Raw genomic sequence first — 21,421 nt, 5'->3', positions numbered from 1 at the left:
GCCAGGAAGATGCTGTTATCCAGGAATTTTGCACAAAATCTCGTCTTCCTGGCACGATTTCGCGCGAGAAGACACTGTCTTCTGGGTCTTTCGCGCGATGTTCCATAGGCAGGTAAGACGTGTGGAAATGGCCATTGACTTCTGCCAGCACGTCCTTTTTTGCTTTGTTTGGCCTACCCCCAGTAAACTCTTATTGGCCTCCTCCCTGGTTGTGTGTGTTTTTATATGTCTATTAGTTTTTTGTATTTATATATGCATTGTTATTTTATGGTTTTACATGTTTGAATATTTGTTATTCACTGCCTCGGGTATCCTATTTTGGGTGGAAAAGTGGCACATACATGTTAATAAATACATAAACAACACTACTCTCTCTAACATAGTACTGTCAAATTGCTGGAGTTAGCAACTCCCAAAATCAAGCTTCAAATTTAGTCGCATCTGACAAAAAAAATCACACCAAAAGGAAAGCCCATACGCTATAAGCCCTCGCTAATATTCTATTGCTTAGAGGGATGGCTCCATTCATTAAGACTAGGAGAACTGTAATGATGATAATATAAACAATTTATGAATTAGATGAGTACCTGGCTTGTGTATATCAAGTGATAAAATTAGAACTAAACTCTAGCAAACTCCACATGTACAGTTGCTTATGCACACCAAAACTGTAAGAACTGCAGATGCATTTGTGCCACTCTGCAAACAAGACCAAGTAATTCAAAATTGGACAATCTGGAGAAAATATTGTAAACATCTCTAGCTTTTATCATAGTCTCCGTGTAATTTGCTGCTCAGGCATTTTATCCCACTGTGTAGTATTCTAAGAAAACCAAGAAAAGCCACTTGGAGAGGGGGATTATTTGTATTGGAAAAAGAGTATATGGGAAAAGACCCACAGTTTCGTTGCTCGCTATTGTTCTCTCCCATGAAGCTTTTGAAGCAGAAAAAGGCTGTTGGGCAGCCAGTTCACTCATTTCTGTGTAATCTATAGTTTGTTTTGAAGATTCTCCATCTATCTCCTTTCTGCAATGCGTTGCCCATTGTCCTACTATAGTATCAAATAAAATACTTCCTAAATCTTGACTTCATCGCAGGATTGGCTTTATTCAACACAATAGAAGGATATTTGTAGGGGGAAAAAAAACCATTTCTGTGGAAAATGGAACAGACCAGGATGACGATTCCATTAGGCTTCTTCTTTTTTTAAAGCTGAGAAAAGCTACTGTATGTAAGTTCTGTGAAAGTGCCGAGAGATTTCACATTATTGGAAATGTAAGGTTGGTCTCTCTGTGACTTTATCATGCTTTAGGTATGGTTCTGTCCCTATACCTTAACCACTCAAGACATTATGTGTTTAAATGAACTGTGTAAGGGGTAGGGTACATGGCTTATCATAGCCGCGATGCCATGTTACTGGAAAATACCATGTCTCTTGCAGCTACAATGCAATCCTAAGAGTTGTACCCTTTTAACCCCCCTGAAATCAGTGAGTTTAGAAGGGTGCACTCCTGGGTATATCGTGACCTGGATAGCCCAGAAAAGCCCGATCTTATCAGATTTTTGAAGCTAAGCAGGGTTGGCTTTGGTTAGTAATTGGATGGGAGACCTCTGACAAAGAACAGAGTTGCAGATGCAGACAATGGCAAACCACCTCTCTTAGTCTCTTGCCATGAAAACTCCACCTGGGGTTGCCATAAGACAACTAGGATTTTGAGGGCAGGATTTCATTTTTAACTCAGGGACATAGTATGGTGTGACTCTGTTTAGGATTGTATGGCTCGTGGTAGTCAATTTTATATCCTTGTGAGTGTTGAAGGCATTTATTGGAGGGTCAAAGGCATCCATGCTGATAATATCCATGGCTGCATCATATTGGGTTGGATCCTGCCCATTATTTCTGCTGATAGAAAAAGGATTTTCTTTCTGATTCTCTCCTTCTGCTGAGGACCTATGACTTTCCCTTTTATACTTTGGGGGGGTCACTGTTCCCCAAAAGCGACATTTCAGAGGGCATAAAGGGGGGCAGCAGGACAGGATGTGAAATTCTGCTGCAGTGACAGTAATCTTGTCACTAAGATTTGGCATCGATTGTGATTTCTTTTAGTAGGGGGGCTAAATTCTGTTCTGGCCTCTCTTCTGTTATAACACCAAAGCCCAGGAATCTGCAACAAGTGATATTTAAGTTTGCAAAAGGAAGGGCATTCTTTCCCCCAGAAACAATGCCTGGTTATTTGTTATTTTAATTTCACTACACCATTTGTTGTAATTTGTGTACTCATCCTTTCTGTAGCTGCAGGGTTGATTCTCTGCACAAAACTGGCCTCTGGGGCAGCATAACAAGAGAAGCACCATCTGGAGAGAGCTGAGCTGACTTTTCCATTTGCCCTCCTGCCTTTCTTCTCTCATGGGGAGCTGCCTGTTGGGCCAACTCTGGAGAATTTCTCTCTGCTTATCCTCCAGCTGCCAACGGCCAGTCCAACCAAATAGACTAACAAGGTGGCTGCCCAGAACACCAGACCTTCAAGGGTGTCAAATTACATGGAAGTAATTTATTTTTACATTTATCATTTCACAGGCTATATAAATAAAGGTAAAATGGTATGTGTGTACTACTAATTTGAAAATTTGCAGATTAAATAACACTGCCTCCTTTCCCCCTTCCTTTATAATTGTTGGTCACATCGTTTTATCACACAAAACAGGAGTGGATTTTCTTTTCTTTTTTTCTTTCTCTTTTCCTCCTTTCTTTCAAAACTTTGGCCATTTCTACATGCCCTTAAAGGGATGGGAAACAAATGGAACAATGGTAATGTCTCTGTTTGCAAAATGGATATGGGCAGTTTGGCCTCTGTTTTTTGGCACCTTTTATGGGACCGTGGAAAATGCGTTCCCGAAAAAGGCTCCAAAAAAATGGAAGTCAAATGGCCCACAACTGTTTTGCAAATTGAGACATCTGGATTTATGAGGAAAAGCCACCAGTGTTCAGTGAGTGAGCTGTCCCTTTAAGGGCATGTAGAACAGCCTCTGTCTAAGCCAGTGCTCAGAGGCAATCTGGTCCAGAATTATTAAATATATGGGGAAGCAGGAAATTCCATTTTTGTTAGTGTTGAGAGAAAGTCACTTTATACATGACAAGAGGCATTTTTCTTTCAGCTCTCAGCCCTAGCACTGAAAACAAACTCATGGTGATGTAGGCACATATTAAGTAGTTAATTCCCAAGACAAATTCCAAAGGGGTGGCCATGGTACAGTGTAATCCGAAGAATACTTTCCTGAGATAATTTGAATAAAATGGGACTTACTTCAGAGTAGACCTGCTTAGGCTTATTTCCTTATTGTAGCTTTAAGTATCATGGCTTGGGGATGTTTCATCCAGAAGTGAATACTCAGTCAGCAGATATAGCTACACATATAGCTGTTCTGTCAACAGAAATGGCAGGTGTATAGTTTGCAAAATGTCAACACAAAATTCGAACACAAGAGATCCGAACAGTAACCATTCACAACAAGGGCCAACTTTTAATCTGGTCTCTCTAGGTGTCTGCTGAATATCAATTTAATGTGCAGTAAAAAAAAAAAGTGATATTTCTCTCCAAGGCATGAAAGGCTTCCATTTTCACACATTAAACCTCTAATAAAGGGATGGGGTGTTTGTCTCCTGGCCAGTTGGCAACCCTATTCACAACAGATGTAACCATGTCTCTTTAAGCCAGGTTTTAATACTGTTAAGTCTATAGTTAAATTTTAATTCAGCAGTTATTTATTTGGCAATTATTTGTGCTACGATAAATCTGTTAGTCTCTGAGGTGCAACAAACTCCTTTTTGTTTATAAGGAAGGAGAGCAATTGTAATACCCATTAAAATGCATTCTGCCATAGAGTTATGATCCCTTGCTATAGTTAAGTATTATATATTTAAGGGTTTGGGGGGTAGAGAATAAAAGAAACATGTATCCCAGGAATCTGTAGCTTCTTTTCCCAAGGAACTCATCTTACGATGTTTAGGAACTAAACAGGAGTGTGGATAGGAGTGGCAAAATTGAACCTTGTTCCGTGTGACAAAATACAGCATACTCGCATCTCTATGAGGACATCTTTCCAGCAACAGTTCTACTTGTCTCTTCCTCCATTCTATTACATGTAGGGCATTCTGTCACAAATTGCTGAGGTTAACTCCTTGGCTGTTATCTAAATTCATTTTCTTCCAAGTGTGAGCCTTTGCAGTATCCTTAGGATGGACAGGGACTGATGCACCCTCCAGGGCCTCATTGTTTTGGGACTCAGTAGGCTTCAGTCCTGAGAGCACAAGGGGTTCAAGACACCTGTGCTCTTCCTTCTCACTTCCATTCCATCCCCTTTGGCCAAGTAGGCACAGTGATCAACAGCTGGGACAGATGCTGAATCCCTGGCCTTTATGAAGCAGGCCTAGGGTTTCCAATTCAAGGTTGGGAAATTCCTGGAGATTTGCAGGTAGAACCTGGGGATATCATGGTTTGGGGAGGGATCTCAGCAGGATATACTGTGTTAGAATCCATCCCCAAAGCAGCCATTTTCTCCAGTTGACCTGATCTCTGGAGTCTGGAGATGAGTTATGATTCCAGGAGATCTCCAGGCCCCACCTGGAGGTTGGCAACCACAGACCATATCGGCTATGCCCACATCATCCATCCCTGCTTCCTCAGGGATTAGCACTAGCCACAGGAAGCAAAGGGAGGCTGCTAGTATGGAGTCACCTTTATTATGGCCAGGCCAGCCTCCTGTTCTGATTCGTCCCCTTCCCAGGTTTGGGCAGTTTGTTTCTCCTATCTGAATTAGCTTGATGCTGAGTCCAGCATCCTCTTAGCCATCTCCACAAGCAGGCTTCCCTGTTGTTTTTTTGGCAGGCTTGCCTTGGACCTGGAACTGTGCCTTCCCATGTCTCCGTGTGCTCGTGGCATGAGGCCTGGTTGGTGGGACTTATGAGGCTCAGCCAATCAGGGTGAAGTGGCGGGAGACTTACATTGTTGTCTCCTTCCCTCATTAGACATTCAGTGAAGCAATCATCCCTCCCTCCCAAAGGGCATTGTGGGAATAGCTAGTTGCCTATTGTGGCCAAGCAGGAATTTTGAGGGGTTTGACTAATTGACAGAGGTGAGACCCCTTTTTCGCTTGCTTCCTGATGTCTTTGGTAACAGGAGTTGAATAGGCCTGGTTGAAAATACTGTTTAGGCCCTGACTAGTTTGGGCAGGAATAGGGTGGGTTTCTTAGGGTAGGTAGGGTTAATTGGCAAACACCCTGAGGCATCATGGTGATAGGGGTATTTGTCCAGAACATATGGTGTTGTTGGGTGGTGCTGTGAAGGATCGTCCTGGGTGATGAACATCATCCCTTAAACCCGGTAGGTGCCTTGTGACCCATCAGGGGAGGGGGATGAAGCTGGACACGTCTCAGCACAGGAGGGCTGTGTGAGCTAGGATAAACAAAGTGGGCAAAACACCAGTCGCTTTTGGATCCAGGGTGGACTTGCCTAGCGGGCACCCAAGGAGGATGCCTAATGAAGCCTGCCCTCAAACTAGTTAGTTGATAGATAAATAAGTGATCATGGAGATCAGCCATTTAAAGGCAAAAGTTTAAATAAAGAACAAATGTGTTGACCCCACATCATTTGTGTCTGTGTAATTATTGGTCTCGAGTCACATTTGGGGTGCTGGGGCAAATGGTTCTTACCCCTGTCGGTTCCCTTTGAGGAAGAGAGCACTGGAAACTGGAATTTGTGTAGTATTTGCTTTATTTACACATGCAAAAATATGGAGACAAGAGGCATTCTTACAGTGCAGCAAAGTCACATACAGATCCAGAGAGAGAGAGAGAGAGAGAGAGAGAGACCCTATTCAGCTGATTCACCACAGTGGCCTCTTGTTTCTTTCTCTAGCCTTTCCAGGATTTGAATTATGCTTTCTTTCCACCCGGATAAATACCTGACTTCAGTTAGATGAGAAGTCCATCTATTCCATGTCCTTATGGGCAGCTGAATAAATCATTCCCCAACCTTCAAGGCCCATTAAGGGGATATCTACTGTCCTTAAGACAAAATTACCCTTCCTCCTCTCATATAGTATCTACTGAGCCACAGTGATCAGAGGTGAAAACTAAAACACTATACGTAACCAGTGGCCATTCCTCATCTCAACAGTAAAGCAACTTTTGACTGTGTAAAGGACCCAGGAAGAAGATAATGGCTGAAACCAAAATGGCTGAAACCAATATGGGTCCATCCCCCTCTCCGGGACCAATAGTGGTTCCTAGCTGATCATTATAGTACTTCCTATTCCTCTATCATTTAAACACATGTGGACAATACTGCATTATGCTTGCATGTAGCCTTAGCACGAGAAGTCCCAATTGCTTAAGTACTTGACTTCAGCTACTGTGTTGTTTTGAAAAACATGAACATTTTGACAGAGAGTGTCTATAAGTCTGCCTTGGGAGGACCTTATAATGAACCCCAAACTGTCATAATCTTTAGCTTTATGTCTCTGGAGATACATGAGCTGGTATTTTATAAATATTTATTTCTGTTTCATACAGTTATCACATCTAGGCACTGTGGGTATTCCCCAATGGCTACATTTACCCCTTAATTTCCTTCATTCTCATTCTCTGTGCTCACCTTTCCTTTTATCCTGCCTGTTTGCATTTTGCTCATTCCCTACAGTCTTTTGTTTTTCATTGTAGTTCCTCCTTATTTTTTTATAAATCCTACAGCCAGCCCCCAGGCATAAACATCCCACTCCCCTTATTTTTATGCATAATTTGTGCTTTACAAATAGTCGGCTTCTCATGTTATCCCCAATGAATAAAGAGTCTAACCGTTTTGATAAATACAAAGTGTATCTCTTTGCTTGTCAAGTGCCTGGAAAACAATAACTATCATTCCCTAGAACTCTTATCAATGTCAGCAAGAGTTACACCTGTGCTGTTAAAGAAGAAAAGATCTCCCTACCATTCTTCCTTTTTTAATGTTTCATGCAATGTGCTCAATTCTGCTTGGCTAGCTGTAGATATATTAAAAACATTACCTCAACATTTCGTTCCAACAGGAATGGTACATGATGGCTGTGTCATCCTTAATAGATGCTGCTGTAATGTGGGCTGTAACATTCTTTTTGTTGACCTAAGTACAATTACTAATATTTATAACAATGGAAGCAAACATTAGGTTTTATTACAAAGATGTATGTTTGCAAATATTGTCAGGCAAGATAGCAAAATAAACTCTTACGGCTTTTAAGCCAATTTGTATTAGTGCCAGCTCCTTGCCGCCATGTTTGAAGATTGAAAGCTCTTGGATGGTTGCCTAGTTTAGAAGAAAATCTCATGTACATAACTGATTCCCAAGGGGATAAATGCACAGAACCAGAGGTGTGGTATTTCAAAGGAGAAAACAGAACTCAAGAGGCTAAAAGCCAGGTGTATAGCCTCTTAACAGCCAACACCATTACATACCCATAGGAAACTAAGTCTTCTGTACAGATGGTTAATAATCTTGCCAAGAAAACGTATGTTATTGCTGAAAGAATATTTACACAGCTTGGCATCTGGATCCTAATGTTGTCATACATCTGAGAGTGAGAACAATGAATAAATCAATGGAATAAAATGGTACATGCATAACCAAAGACCACATTAGCAATGGTAGCTTTTTAGAAGGCATATGACTGAAGCATATGCAGTCATGGGTTTGACAACTGCTATGAAAAGGATAATAAAATACCAGTGATGGGGAAATGTACTGCTGGAGAGATAAAATGTAAGATTAAAGGATCGTGTGGACTCTCTTAATATAAACCCATACAAGGAGTTCCATTCATCCCAACAGGGCTTTTTTTTTGTCAATCCCTACATGCAGATCAGTAAGATCAATTACTGTGCGATCTAAAGCTTTTACTGCAGCGGCATCAGGGCTCTTTTTCTGGAAAAAGAGGTGGTGGAAATCAGAGATGGAACTCTGGACCGCACAATGATGTCACTTTGGTTCAGCTGGAACAAGGGGGGAGTTTTTTAAAGTTTAAATCACCCTTGGCAAAAATGGTCACATAGCCGGTGGCCCCACCCCCTGATCTCCAGACAGAGGAGAGTTTAGATTGCCTTCCATGCCACTGGAACAGCATGGAGGGTACTCTAAACTCCCCTCTGTCTTGAGATCAGGGGGCGGGGCCACCAGCCATGTGACTATTTTCAAGAGGTGCCGGAACTCCATTCCACCACATTCCTGCTGGAAAAAAGCCCTGAGCAGCATCAATGGTAAGTTACAGCCTTCTGGAAGTTTTAAGGATAGCACCTTCCCTGATGGTCTTCAGGAAAAGAGTGGGAGTGGGACTGTTAATGTTTGATAGTTTCTGTTTTATCTGTTTTTTTTTAATTCTTATTGCTTTGATATTTTCTTCTTCCAAGTATGGTGTGGCTTTAATTCCATTTAGGCTTTTATGTTGGTTGCTAAGGCGAAAAGTAGGAGAGGAAAGTTTAGAAAGACACACAGGGATATGGTTGGATTTGTCTGAAGTCACCTTGTTTACTTGTACTGAAGATGTGGTTCAGATGATTGTGTGAAAGGAAGGAAAAGCTGTTCTCCATTTTTTACACACTGCTTGCTGCAGAATGACAGTGTGGCCTTCTTGGCGTACTGGTTAAGAGCGGCAGGACTCTAAACTGGAGAGCCGGGTTTGATTCCCTACTCCTCCACTTAAGGGCAGCTGGATAACTTGGGTCAGTCACAGGCAGCTTCTTGGAGCTCTCTTAGGGCCAAGCTACACATGACGAATGACACTTGAACGGCAAGTGGATTGAGTGGAGGGCAAGTGAACAGGGAGAAATACACTTGCCGTTCAAGTGCCATTCGTCATGTGTAGCTTGGCCCTTAGCCTCACCCACTTCACAGGGTGATTGTCATGAGAATAATAACACATTTTGTAAACCACTCTGCATGGGTGTTAAGTTGTCCTGAAGGGTGGTATATAAATTGAATGTTGTTATTATTATTATTATTATTATTATTGATAAGAAAAATGAAAAGTGATCCTTGCACTTCTAGCTAGATATAGAGGGAACCGGCAAAATCATAACATCCAAAAGTTATCTCAACATGATTAGAACCAAGAATCACTTGTGCTCTATTTACCAAATTTGAGGGCAACATACTGTGAAATTACGCCAAACTTTTGTCAAATTCGCCAATAATGTAAGCCTATCTGCCTAAGACACAACTTGAGAAGGAATACAAAATGTTTTAAAAATATGTTTAAACTTTAATCTTTAAAGGTTCATTTTAGATTAATCAGACATGTTTTGAAGATGATACATGAATGGCTAGGGAGGTTTAGTGAGGGCTAGGCAGACTATCACAATTTCACCTTCGTTATGCCTGCAACATAACTTGGCAAAGTATATTCAGGACCAAACTACATGTGATACTGGAGTTCCCTAACATAGACTTTTGATACAGTACATGGCCCTAAAATCAGTTGCTGTATGCGGAAAAAAATTGATGAGGGCTATGGCACTGGGGAAGGGAGGGGGACTAATTTGTCCGCTTGTACCAAGATGGCTGGGTGACTATGACCCCATCATATTGTCTCAGCCTAACCTACCTCACAAAGTGGTTGTTTTGAGGAGAGAATGGAGGGGGACAATGACATGATATTTTGGATTCCAATTATATAAAATTAATTCATATATAATCAATGGATTAATTAAAGCAGCTAGGGAGGCAGTTTTGATCAGGAAAATTATATGGTAGTGTGTGTGGGAGAGTTAAACGTCTATCCCTAGTACTGCCTCTCTGAGACAGTACTGGTAAAAGGGATTACTTGGCAAAAGTTCATATTCCATCAAATATTCAAATATGCAATACCATGACTGGTACAAATACCATGGCTGGAGAATATGTCTTTGGGATTATTTCATTATGCACAAAATTGTGGTTAATTTAGATATGTCAACTAATAATAACTCAGTAGAAAAGTTCATGTAGACGTGGAAATTTTATTTTTAATTTTAAAAACTGCAACAAATTACAAATATTGCTTCTACAAGGAAGAGAGGATAAAACATCCAGACATTCATGATGCCTGACTACATGGACAAGTCTGGGATAATGAAGAGTATTTGAGTATGTTCAAATGTTCTATGAAGATGACCGGTTTCATTCATTTAAATTCAGAGGAGTTAGCCGTGTTAGTCTGTAGTAGCAAAATCAAAAAGAGTCCAGTAGCACCTTTAAGACTAACCAATTTTATTTTATTGTAGCATAAGCTTTCGAGAATCAAGTTCTCTTCATCAGATGCCTGATCCGAACTGTTCGGATCAGGCATCTGATGAAGAGAACTTGATTCTCGAAAGCTTATGCTACAATAAAATAAAATTGGTTAGTCTTAAAGGTGCTACTGGACTCTTTTTGATTCATTTAAATTGTCTCTTTCTAGAGAAACTACTGCCCCAGAACATGGGATATAATTAATGCATATTTTATGCATATGATGGAAGCATTCAAGTAACATTAAAATACAGCACTTAAACAAAAAAGATGCAGTTTGTAAAATGTTAATTTGGTATAATTTTGCTTTTTATAATTGAAATTGTACAAAGAATCTAAAAAATATAAGGCTACAAAAAGATGTTTAATGGGCTTACCATTTCATATGGTGGCAATAAACTTGTTCAAAATAATGTCAGGTTATTTATAGAATGCCTAACTAGACTCTTGGGTGGCTTATAAGCCACCACATAGTCTGGCTAGGCTATTCACATTTGAAATATTCAGAACTCTGTGAGTCAGAGGCTTAAGAACGTACCATGTTGCAACCATTTGCAAAGCAACTTTTATCATTACATGCATTAACCTTGTTCTGATCTTGGGTATGTAGCTGTAAAAATATACTTAGGCAGTAATAATTGGAAAATATGAATTTTTAGATAGATTTAGCTGTTAAAATATTTTTCCTGAGGCAAAGCCAAGGGCTAAATTATGCCATACCGTCTGTGACTAGGATGGTGTGCGACGCCTGTCTTTGCTATTGAGCTATTGGAGGAAAAAAGAATAAAGGATTTATAATGTAAAGATTTCTATAATGTATGAGAACTTTTTCATTATGCTTTACTTCCTCTGTAGATGAAATGGCTTTGGAAACTTTAGAGCAATAATTTGTGTCAAAAACAAGTCTCAGTCTAATAATACTGTGAATAATCAATAATAATAATAAATGTAATAATAAATATTTCTGAAGCAATAGAGCCTACATATTATATAACTCCAGCTACTATTTCTTCATTGCATAGAGCTTGCTTGAACATCCTGAAACATTATCTAATAGTCAAGTAGTTGGCATCTGTGTCAACCAGGAAAGTAGCAAAGCAGGCCACCTACTTAACCATGTTGTATGAGTTTGTCTGCCTCCTTGTTTTCTTTCACTTTTCAAATCTATGTACATTTCACTGCTTTCTCAGATCTGATCATTAGCCCATGCTGATGTTCTCTTAAATTTGTTGTACCATTTCTAGCCATGGCTAAACTATCTGAGGCTCTGTTATTGTGATTTTAGATAGTCTCCATGCATTCTGAAAACATTTGACACGTTCAGTGCAATCTTTAGGGGGAGGAGGGAGCACACAGGGAGCTGATGAACTGCTTTGCTGGCATATCTCTGAGATATGCTGGCATCTCTCTGAATGCACTGGTGGTGTTCCCCAACCAGGCACCAGTATGTCAACATCACAGATCAACATCAGTGCAAGCTGAAGCAAAGGCAGGGAAAGAGGAAGAGCCATGGGGCGTGTCAGGAGTTAGCTGGCTCCGTAAGCTGGAATACCTCCCCAAACTGAGGAACGTTATGCCATCATAAACCATTTGCACCTCTGCAACGGGACAGACCAAGTGCTCTCCTACAGGTGTGGTTTTGTACAAATGTCCTGGCAGAGGACAAATACATGCCAAACACAACTACAACCATTCATCCCCACCCCAGTGGTTGCCAAACCCATACCCAGTCACAGCCCCCCCCCCCCAACACTACATAAACCTGAGCCTGGACAGCTCTTAGTTTAGTATGTAGGGTGTGCAGCATGGGACCCAGGCCAGGAGAGGACTTGCTTTCCTGTTCCTATTAGGTTCTGCCTTGACAATGGTGGCTCCCATACCTGCAACTAGTGCTGTGGGCATATCGGAGCAACCTGAGCCAGAGCCACCCAGCAATATGCCCCATGCAGAGGAGCATACTCCCAGGGAAGTGTACCCAGGAGAACTGCCTATAATAGGGAAGGAAGGGGCATGGGCAGCCCTGTACTGGGCTGTTAGCATACCCTTTGCCAGGGTGCCCCCCCACAGGTGGGGGGCAGGGACCAACTGTAGCTTGGGGTGCCTGGCAGCTGGATCAGTTGTCCCAAGCAACCATGGAAACCTTGGCATTGCAGGATTGGAGCTCTATGCAGCAGCGGCAGCAGTGCATGGAGCAGTGGCAGTAGCAGGTCATGGGGTCGTTGAGTGGATGGCTGCCATATACATCTCTGTTGGGTTCCTGGCAGCTGCATCTGCCCATGGAGGGAGGGGGAAACCACCCACTGAATATATATATAATACATTGTAATCTGTAGAAATGTGTGTCTTTGTGCAACCTGAACATTCATTTTCCAGTCAATGAGAGGGCAGTTAAAGTCACTTATTATATACCTTTTGTTATATTCCTGTTTTTTCCTCTTGCCTTCCAATATTATTCTAATAATATTGGTCAGAGCACTTACTAAATTGTTCATTGTAATAAATTAATACACGGGCCTTTGTGATTCTACGTGATTCTCTCTTTTCTTGTTTATTAGACACTACTTTTGACATGCAGAACATAACCACTCTGTGACCTAATACATTTTTCTTTGTCTTTTCTATGTCCAAGGATTTTATGTCCAAGGAGAATGATGTTTCCTAGATACTTTACATTCTGCCAGGTTTAAGATATGCTACTTCAGGTTGTACCCTGACCTGGATAGCCCAGGCAAACCTGATCCCATCATATCTTGGAAGCTAAGCAGAGTTAGCCTTGGTTAGTAATTGGATGGGAGACCTCCAATGAAGACCAGGGTTGCAGGCAATGGCAAACAGCCTCTGTTAGTTTCTTGCCATGAAAACCCCACCAGGGGTTGTCATAAGTCAGGTATGACTTGATGGCACCCTCCACTACTACTCTGTTGTATTGGTACTAAGCATTCCTGCCCCCACATTAGCATATAAACACTGATACTTCAGATTGGCAAACATATCTACATGCTCTAGCTACTACCCCAACCACATCAAGCAATCCATTGCGTACTGCCAAGCCTTATGCTATAGCCGCATCTGCTTCAACCCCTCAGACAGAGATACTCATTTGAAGGATCTTCAGCAGGCATTTTTGCAATTGCAACCTACTGTTGAAGTGTTCAACCAACTACTCCAAATCTTTTTTTTTTTTTTGGTTAATAATTGTTATTGGATGGGTCAATACAATCAAATTAAAATACATGTACAATTCATTTCATTTCCCACAGCTATATTTCCCCACCCCCTCCCCTCCTCCTTTGCCATGTTGACTTCCAACAGCACTCTAACCCCCCATTATTATTATCACATTATTTCTATACTATAGTTGTTCTTGTCTCGTTATTGGTAAAGATCTTAACTATATCTTATCTTACTTAATATCTTTAAAACCCTTCAAAAGACCATAATTGTCCCTTAACATCCTACCAACTACTCCAAATCAATATCATGATATTTTAACTGGAGGAGCTCTTTGAAGTGCATTTTCACTAGATGCTTAGTTCTCCAACTTATCCATCTCCCTCTATAAGGGCAGATTGTCAGGCAGACCTTATTTGATTGTAAGACCAACTGTTGGGTGTTCTCTGTATACATAGTCTCACCACTAGACATGGGCATGAACAGAAAACAAACAAACATGGTGTTCGTTGTATGTTGCCATCCACGAACAACGAACATTGACGAACATGACCTGTTCACGAACCTGTTCATTGTTCGTTGTTCATGGGGGCCAGCAGGCTCTCCTCCAGCCATCAAGATCCCTACCACACCACTCTCAGAAACTCTACCTGAGCAGGCTGTAGGAAATGTACCAATAATAAATAATAGCTTGGCCCCAGAGCCTGGCAGCAGCCTTGGAACCTGAAGGGGTAGATCCCGATCTCACCACACACAAATATAATTCAAGCTCCAATGCACTCTCCCTGTCTCTCTCTCAAAATGCCAACAGCAACTGTCTCGCCCTCACTGTCTGCAAAACCAGAGCTGGGAGCCCCTCTCCCTCCTGCTCCTTGGTTCATAACAAATTTGGAACTCCATACTTGAAAGGAAGACCTGCCTATCAAGCTAAATTGGGCTTAGATTGAGGTTTCCAGGGCAATAGCAGGAGTTCAGACAGCATTCAGGCAGTCCCTGCCTCTGGTTGCCAAGGGAATTAATTGCAGGTGCCAGATTGTCTGGCTTGACGAACAGCAACGAACAGCAACAAATGAGGCTTGCAACGACCACCTGTTTGTTTAGAATGGGGCCTCACAAACAACTTGTTTGTGAACAGCTTATTGGGCTGTTCGTGGCTTTGTTTAGTTCGTATTGCTGTTCATGCCCATCTCTACTCGCCACTTGAGTCCAAATACTCCCCCAAAGGCTTTAGGCTCTTACCACTAGGTAGGCAAGTCTTTTGCAGACTTGGTCATTCCACTGGAGCATTCCCCCACTGGGCCTGTCGCAGCTTATCTAGCCTTGTCAATAGCAGCCTTATTTCCGAGGTGAGGTAATTAACATTCCTTTCCATACTTCCCATGTTTTTAAAGAGGCGTTCGACTGTACTCGCAATTAAGTTAAGGAGGGAGTATTCAACAGATGGAGATCTTCAACAGGCATTTTTGCAACTACAGTATTCCCCTGACATGATGAGAAAGTTGATTGAAAAGGTTAGAATGACACCCAGGGATAGCTTGCTACAAGACAAGCCTAAAGAAAATAACAAAACACTGCTGGTGGTCACCTACAGCTCACAACTCAAGCCAGTTCAACACATTATTAATGACCTACAACCCGTGCTGGATTGTGACACTTCCTTCACACAGGCATTGGGCGGGGGGCGATCATTTCTTGCTTACAGACAGTCTGCCAATCTAAATCATCTACTCACCCTCTATGATAAACTACTTAATATAACATGGACACTGGTACCAAGGCCTGCAACAAACCAAGATGCCAGCTTTTCTCTCACTTTGCAACATCATCAGTGGACCTAACAATATCAGCCATACCATCGCAGGTTCATACTCCTGCTTATTCTCTAATGTGATTTATGCTATCATGTGTCAACAGTAGACATGGGCATGAACCAAAAAAACCCCGAACCATGAGGTTCATGGATTTTCACAAACCAGGAACCATGGACTGGCACAGAACTAGGGCCAGTTATGAACCAGTTCGTGGTTCGTGGGGTTTAAATACCCCTTTCTGGCCGCTTAGCAGCAGCAGGGAAATGGCAAGTGGCAGGTCCCTTTAAACTGCGGGCCTGCGCACGGGCAGAGGAGGCCAAAAACAGCCTTGCTGTTTCTTTCTTTGTATTCTTTCTCCTATGAATATGTGACTTTTTTAAATAGATGGTCTTTCTTGTTAATATAGTCGCACATTCCCATTTACATCTACAACATTTATATCATAATCCCAAAGAGATTAATTGGCCAAATTAGATCCTTTCCTCCAAGACACCACACTGCCCTGCGACTGTGTACTAATAGCCACCCTGGATGTATTTTGGTTCAAGAAGTGGAGTTATTTCTGTTGCACAGGTTTAACTTGACCCAAAATATTTCCCAGTGATGAATAAATCTCATTTCTTTATCAGGACATCACTGTCTCCTTTGTAAAGTCTCAATCACATAGCATAGCTACATTCTCTGAGGGAAAGGCACAGAGAGAGAAAGAGGGAGAGAGAGAGAGAGAACAAGTTGCAGTTTATGTCTTTCCCTCTCTTTCCTCAACTACTGAAATGTGTAGTCACTTCCATTAAATTGGCTTACTATACTTATGCTGTCAGGTACAATGTTTTCTGACTCACTTGGCAACTGGACCTCATAATCTTACCAGTATGTACACAATTTTTGAAATTCAGCAAGTTTGACCATGACATTGTACTGCTGTTTGGGCACCTCAGTGTGACAAGCTGGCTAGCATATAGAAGGGAAATGAATATCCTGAAGAAAAATATTAAAATCATTTGTCAATACATATAACTGGGCCTTATAATAATGATATTTATTTATAAGAGTATTTTAGGCCATCTTTCTTCAAAACTATGTTTAAAGTGGGTTAAAATAATAATAAAGAATAATGTATAATTTAAAAAAAACATAACACATGCACACACAAAATTAACAATTAAGAGCCGTTTCACAAATTATATACTAGAACTCTTATAATAATAAGCAGTGAAGAGAAATAGAAAGCACAAAAGGAAGAACAGGAGATCTGTTCCACTAGATCCAGGAAATCAAAAGAAAATTCATACTACAGCAAGGGATGCTAAAAGATCAATGTAGAAATAGACGATCTGATAAGGACAAAATAAGGAGAATACGCGGAATAACTAAATAGACAAAATGAAAGGATGACAGATTCCTTCAAAGAAGAATCTTTTGATGAATAACCTGTAGTTTTAGAATGTGAAGTGAAAGCTGCACTCAAAGCAACTGGGACCAACAAATCATCTGGACTAGATTAGGTATGAATAGAACTATTTCAAGCTATAGAAACTGAGTCTATCAAAATCTTAACAAGAATATGCCAACAAATGTAGAAAACAAAACAATGGCCCACAGACTGGAGATGCTCTCTACATTCCAATCCCCCCCCCAAAAAAATGCCAAAGATGGCAATAACTATTAGACCATCACTTTAATTTTCCATGCAATCAAAATCTTACAACTCTCACCATATATGGAATAAGACATGCCAGAAGTTGAAGCTGGATTCAGAAAAGGAATAGGGACTAGAAAGCATGTGGCAAATTTACAATTGTTAATGGAGCACTCCAGAGAATTTCAGAAGAAAATCAGCCTTTGTTTTATAGACAACAGCAAAGTTTTCAACTGTGTGGATCATGAAAAGTGATGGATGACTTTTAAAAAAAGAGTGTGTCACAACATCCAATTGTTTTGATGTGCAACCTGTACTCTGGACAAGAGGATAGATTATGGGGAAACAGAGTGGTTTCCAGTTGGCAGATTTCAGATAAAGGTATTTTATCTGCTTTCTGTTCAACCTATCTGTATAACATATCATAAAGAAATCTGGATTAGATTTAGATGAAACTGGAGTGAAAAGTGGTGGAAGGAACATTAACAAATTGAGATATGCAGATGACACCACATTACTGGCAGAAAATAGTGAAGACTTTTGCAATCCTATGGAGAGTTACTCCAGTTTAAGCTCATTGACTTCAATGAGCTTAGACTGGAGTAACTCTTCATAGGATTCCACTGTAAATGACTAATAATGAAGGTTAAAGGAGAAAGTATTAAAGCAGGATTGCAGCTGAACATCAAGAAGACAAAAGTGATGCCTGCTGAGTTTTAAGGTTGACAGTGAAGAAATTGAAACTGAGATAGCATGACTCGATAAAAGAAGCGATGCCCTCCAGTTTGCAAGATCTGAGCAAGACTTTTAATTATACAATGTTTTGGAGGTTAATTCATATGGTTGCCATAAGATGGAAGCCGCTTGATGACACATAACACATATACAGCAGTTTCAAAAGCTTTCTTGAACAATTCTATCTTACACAAACACAACAAAATGGAAGCTTTCCTAATAACTTTAGGAAGGCCGTTCTATAAGCTGGAGACAGGGGCTGTTTCCACATGGCTTACCTTTTGCCGGAACACAGCATCTTCACGCGCAAAATCGCACCAGGAAGATGCTGATTTTGCACGAGAACACGCTGTGTTCCAGCAAAAGGTAAGCCGTGTGGAAACAGCCAGGTTCTGAAAAAGCACTAGATTGATCACTGACTATCCTAACTGTTGTGCACTAACCACCCCACAGAAGGAAATAATCAAGGTGGTTCTACTCAGAATCCTGCTCGGTTCTCTTCAGTGGAGCTTACTCCCATGTTCTTAGGATTTCACTGCAATGGGTGTTGAATTTGATCCAAAGAGGGATACTGTTGCATAGATTGATCCTGGGAGAGGTGGACTTACAAGTTTGTGGATTCTTGGCCATGAAGGGCTCTAAAAGTAATGATCCACACCTTGAATGAACTGGAAAACAAAGTAGCAATCTCCAAATTGGTAATATTTGTCCGGTGGCTAACCCAAGTGAGTAAGCGGGCTCCTACATTTTACATCAGATTCAAAGGCAGCCCGCCGTAGAGTGTTTTACAATAGTCTAACCTTGAGATCAGCTGTTGCATGGTTCAGAATGGCTACATTCGCTTGGTCTAAGCAAATGGTGACCCCCCCCCCCAAAAGATGTAACTGATAGAAGGAGCTTTTTGTTACATTTCAACCTGTTTCTTCGGTAAAAGAGTCCAGTCTAAAATCACCCCCAAGCTTTTGACTGAATCTGACAGCTTATTTACTAATGGCTTTCGTCATAAAGCTCAAGAAATTACTCCATTGTCAAATGGTGCCCCCTTCTCCAGGTTTTTATTTATTTATCTATTTACTACTACTGGTCATAGGTTTAATTGTATATGGCCAAAGGCCGTCACAATACAAAGTTAAAATATTTACTAATTTAACTGGTGACCAGTGCATGTTAAAATTGATCTCGTATTATATAAACCCTGAACCATTAGCAGCATCATTAAGGCAGCAAAATAGATTGTAGATCAATTCTTGGCCGATATACCCTATTGCTAGCAAACTTTCTGCCTCAGATGCAAACATCTATGCGGCAAGAAGCTCACAATATTCCCGGCTAATTTGCTAGCAGCTTGATTTACTGAAATGCCAGTGGACTTTACCTAACGAGACTATTACAGCCAACAGCTCTTGTGTTTCATTCGCTAGCCCTATAGGGGAGGGGGGAGCAGCTGAAGCTGCCTTTGGTGTGATGAAGCTGCCACTGGCTCATAACTCTCCAAAGGGTAATGATAGCAACACAACCCACAGGAGAATTCTTGTCTGTAATAAAGCCCTGATTCAGAAACCATTAATAACTTTTTATTGATCATAAGAAAACCCTCATCTGAATTCTGCCTCCGTAAAATCCCAATAACACGGTACTGTCACATTCTCTGATGGAGGAGACAGAGTGAGCCGGTTGCTGTTTACTTTCTGCTCCCATTCCTCCCTCAGCTGCTGAGATGCACAGTCACTTCCACTAGAAAATGAAGCTGGTGGCTATGAGCATTAACCTCGGCTTCTGCAAAGAGCCTTGTATCCCCTAGAGGCATGTTACACTTTCTGGATTTAATAGTCACTTAATAAAGTTAGCCCAGGAAAGGGTGATATAATAATTTTGTTGTTGTTGTTGTCGGAGATGAGAACTGGAAAAGTTTAAGGAGCTGTAGGTTGTTAATGATGCTGTTTCCCTCTGGTGACAATATTACCCACAATTTGTTCACCAAAGTCAAACACATATGTAACCCAGTTGTAGTCTTGGGCAATTCCAAGGTCCAGGTTCTCCTTTCTTAAAAGACTCCGCTTTGTGCTCACATACATTGGTATAAGTATGATTGTATTTATTATGACAGAGATAAACAGAACACATAATGATGAATATGAAATCCCTCCCCCTCCACAAGGCCTATCAAGCCAGGGCCTTCCTCACAGTCCCCTAAGAGTGCAGGCCTCCTTGCGGCATCTGAAGGGTACTGCACTCCCAGAGTTCCAGGGCCAGTTTCTTCCCAGGGAGTAAATTCAGCCAGCAGACTAGGAGGGCCCACACCAGATGCCATCAACTGTATTCCAAAACAAACAAACAAACAAACAAACAAACAAACAAACAAACAAACAAACAAACAAACAAACAAACAAACAAACAAACAAACAAACAAACAAACAAACAAACAAACAGTCTGGGGATCAACCTCCTGATAGAGTTACCAGGTACCCTTTACCTCCCATCAAGAAGGTGGAATCCCTGGCTCTTACCTTGTTCTGGGCATGAGGTCTTCATGCCCCAGAGCCAGCGTGATGACATCACTTCTGGAAGTGACATCACCACGCCAGTCGCTGAGCGCTCCTGTGCTCCACATGGGGCCAATTCGGCCCATTTGGGGCCCAAATCAGCCCCAAACGAAGTGCGGGAACACTCCCATGGGTGGCGCGACAATATCACTTTTGGAAGTGATGTCACTGTGTTCCTGAAGTGCATGACGGTGGCGGGCAAGCTCTGGGAGCTTGCCACCTCCTGCTGATTGTTGGGTGATTGGTGGATGAGGGGGCAAATCCCTGGGAGTTTGCTTGCCACTAGCAGGCACCCGGGAACCCTACCTCCTGTTCAGCAAAGAGAAGCCCGGAGAAAAAGTCTGCACCAGAATAAATGAGCTCAGCAGCAAAGACCCAAAGAAGAGTCCAGTAGAACTTGCTCTGCTTGTAGCTCTTGCCTGCAGCTAACTGAGGTCTTTCCAACAATATATCAGTTGCTTGGTACAAGCACAAGGTTTCCAAAAGGCTTCCTTTGCTATTCTTTCCCAGATCAAAACAAACAGCCCTCATGCTTCACCATCCACCAAGGTTACAATGAACAAAATAGCTTCATCCATCTATCCATCCACTCATCCCAGCATGCCCATTAAGTAGTTGCTTTTCTCCACCCAATAGCCTACATTTCCAAAGCTCTACACATATCCTCCAAAAAGTATCTACGCTGGATCATATTAATGGTCCACCTAGCTAATCCTTCTTCTGGCAGTTCAATGGGGTTGGATCTACCACTGAATGTGCCTCCTATCGCTATGCTATTTGCACTTGACCACTTGTCATTTTAGTGCTAAATGACTGCTGAATGTTACAGCCGCAGATTGTTGCTGTTCCTCCTGGGATGCTTAAAAGGCACACTGTGACAGTTCTGGAGCAAAACCATTATTTCTATCAGAAAAGAAATCGCAGCGGTCCCTTCCCAAACACCCAAACTTTCATGCTCCCTCCCACCCCTCGTCCCTTTGTAAATGCAAAGATGAATGAGCTCAGTGGTAGAATGTATGTTTCCCACATATAAATTCCCAGGTTCAGTCTCTGGAACCTCTTATTAAAGGATTAAAGAGCTACAGAAGTCATCTACTCAGGGCCTTTGAGAATCAGAATACACAATACTGGGCTAAGATGGATGAACAGCCTGAGTCAGCTTCAAATCTTCATTATTTGTACAAGTAAGCCGCTATTTTTTAATTTCACCATAGAGCCAGAGCAGAG

This window comes from Eublepharis macularius, chromosome 10 (assembly GCF_028583425.1).
Source record: "Eublepharis macularius isolate TG4126 chromosome 10, MPM_Emac_v1.0, whole genome shotgun sequence".
Lineage (NCBI taxonomy): Eukaryota > Metazoa > Chordata > Lepidosauria > Squamata > Eublepharidae > Eublepharis > Eublepharis macularius.
The sequence above is the reverse complement of the archived record's forward strand: the minus strand, read 5'-3'. Positions refer to the sequence as shown.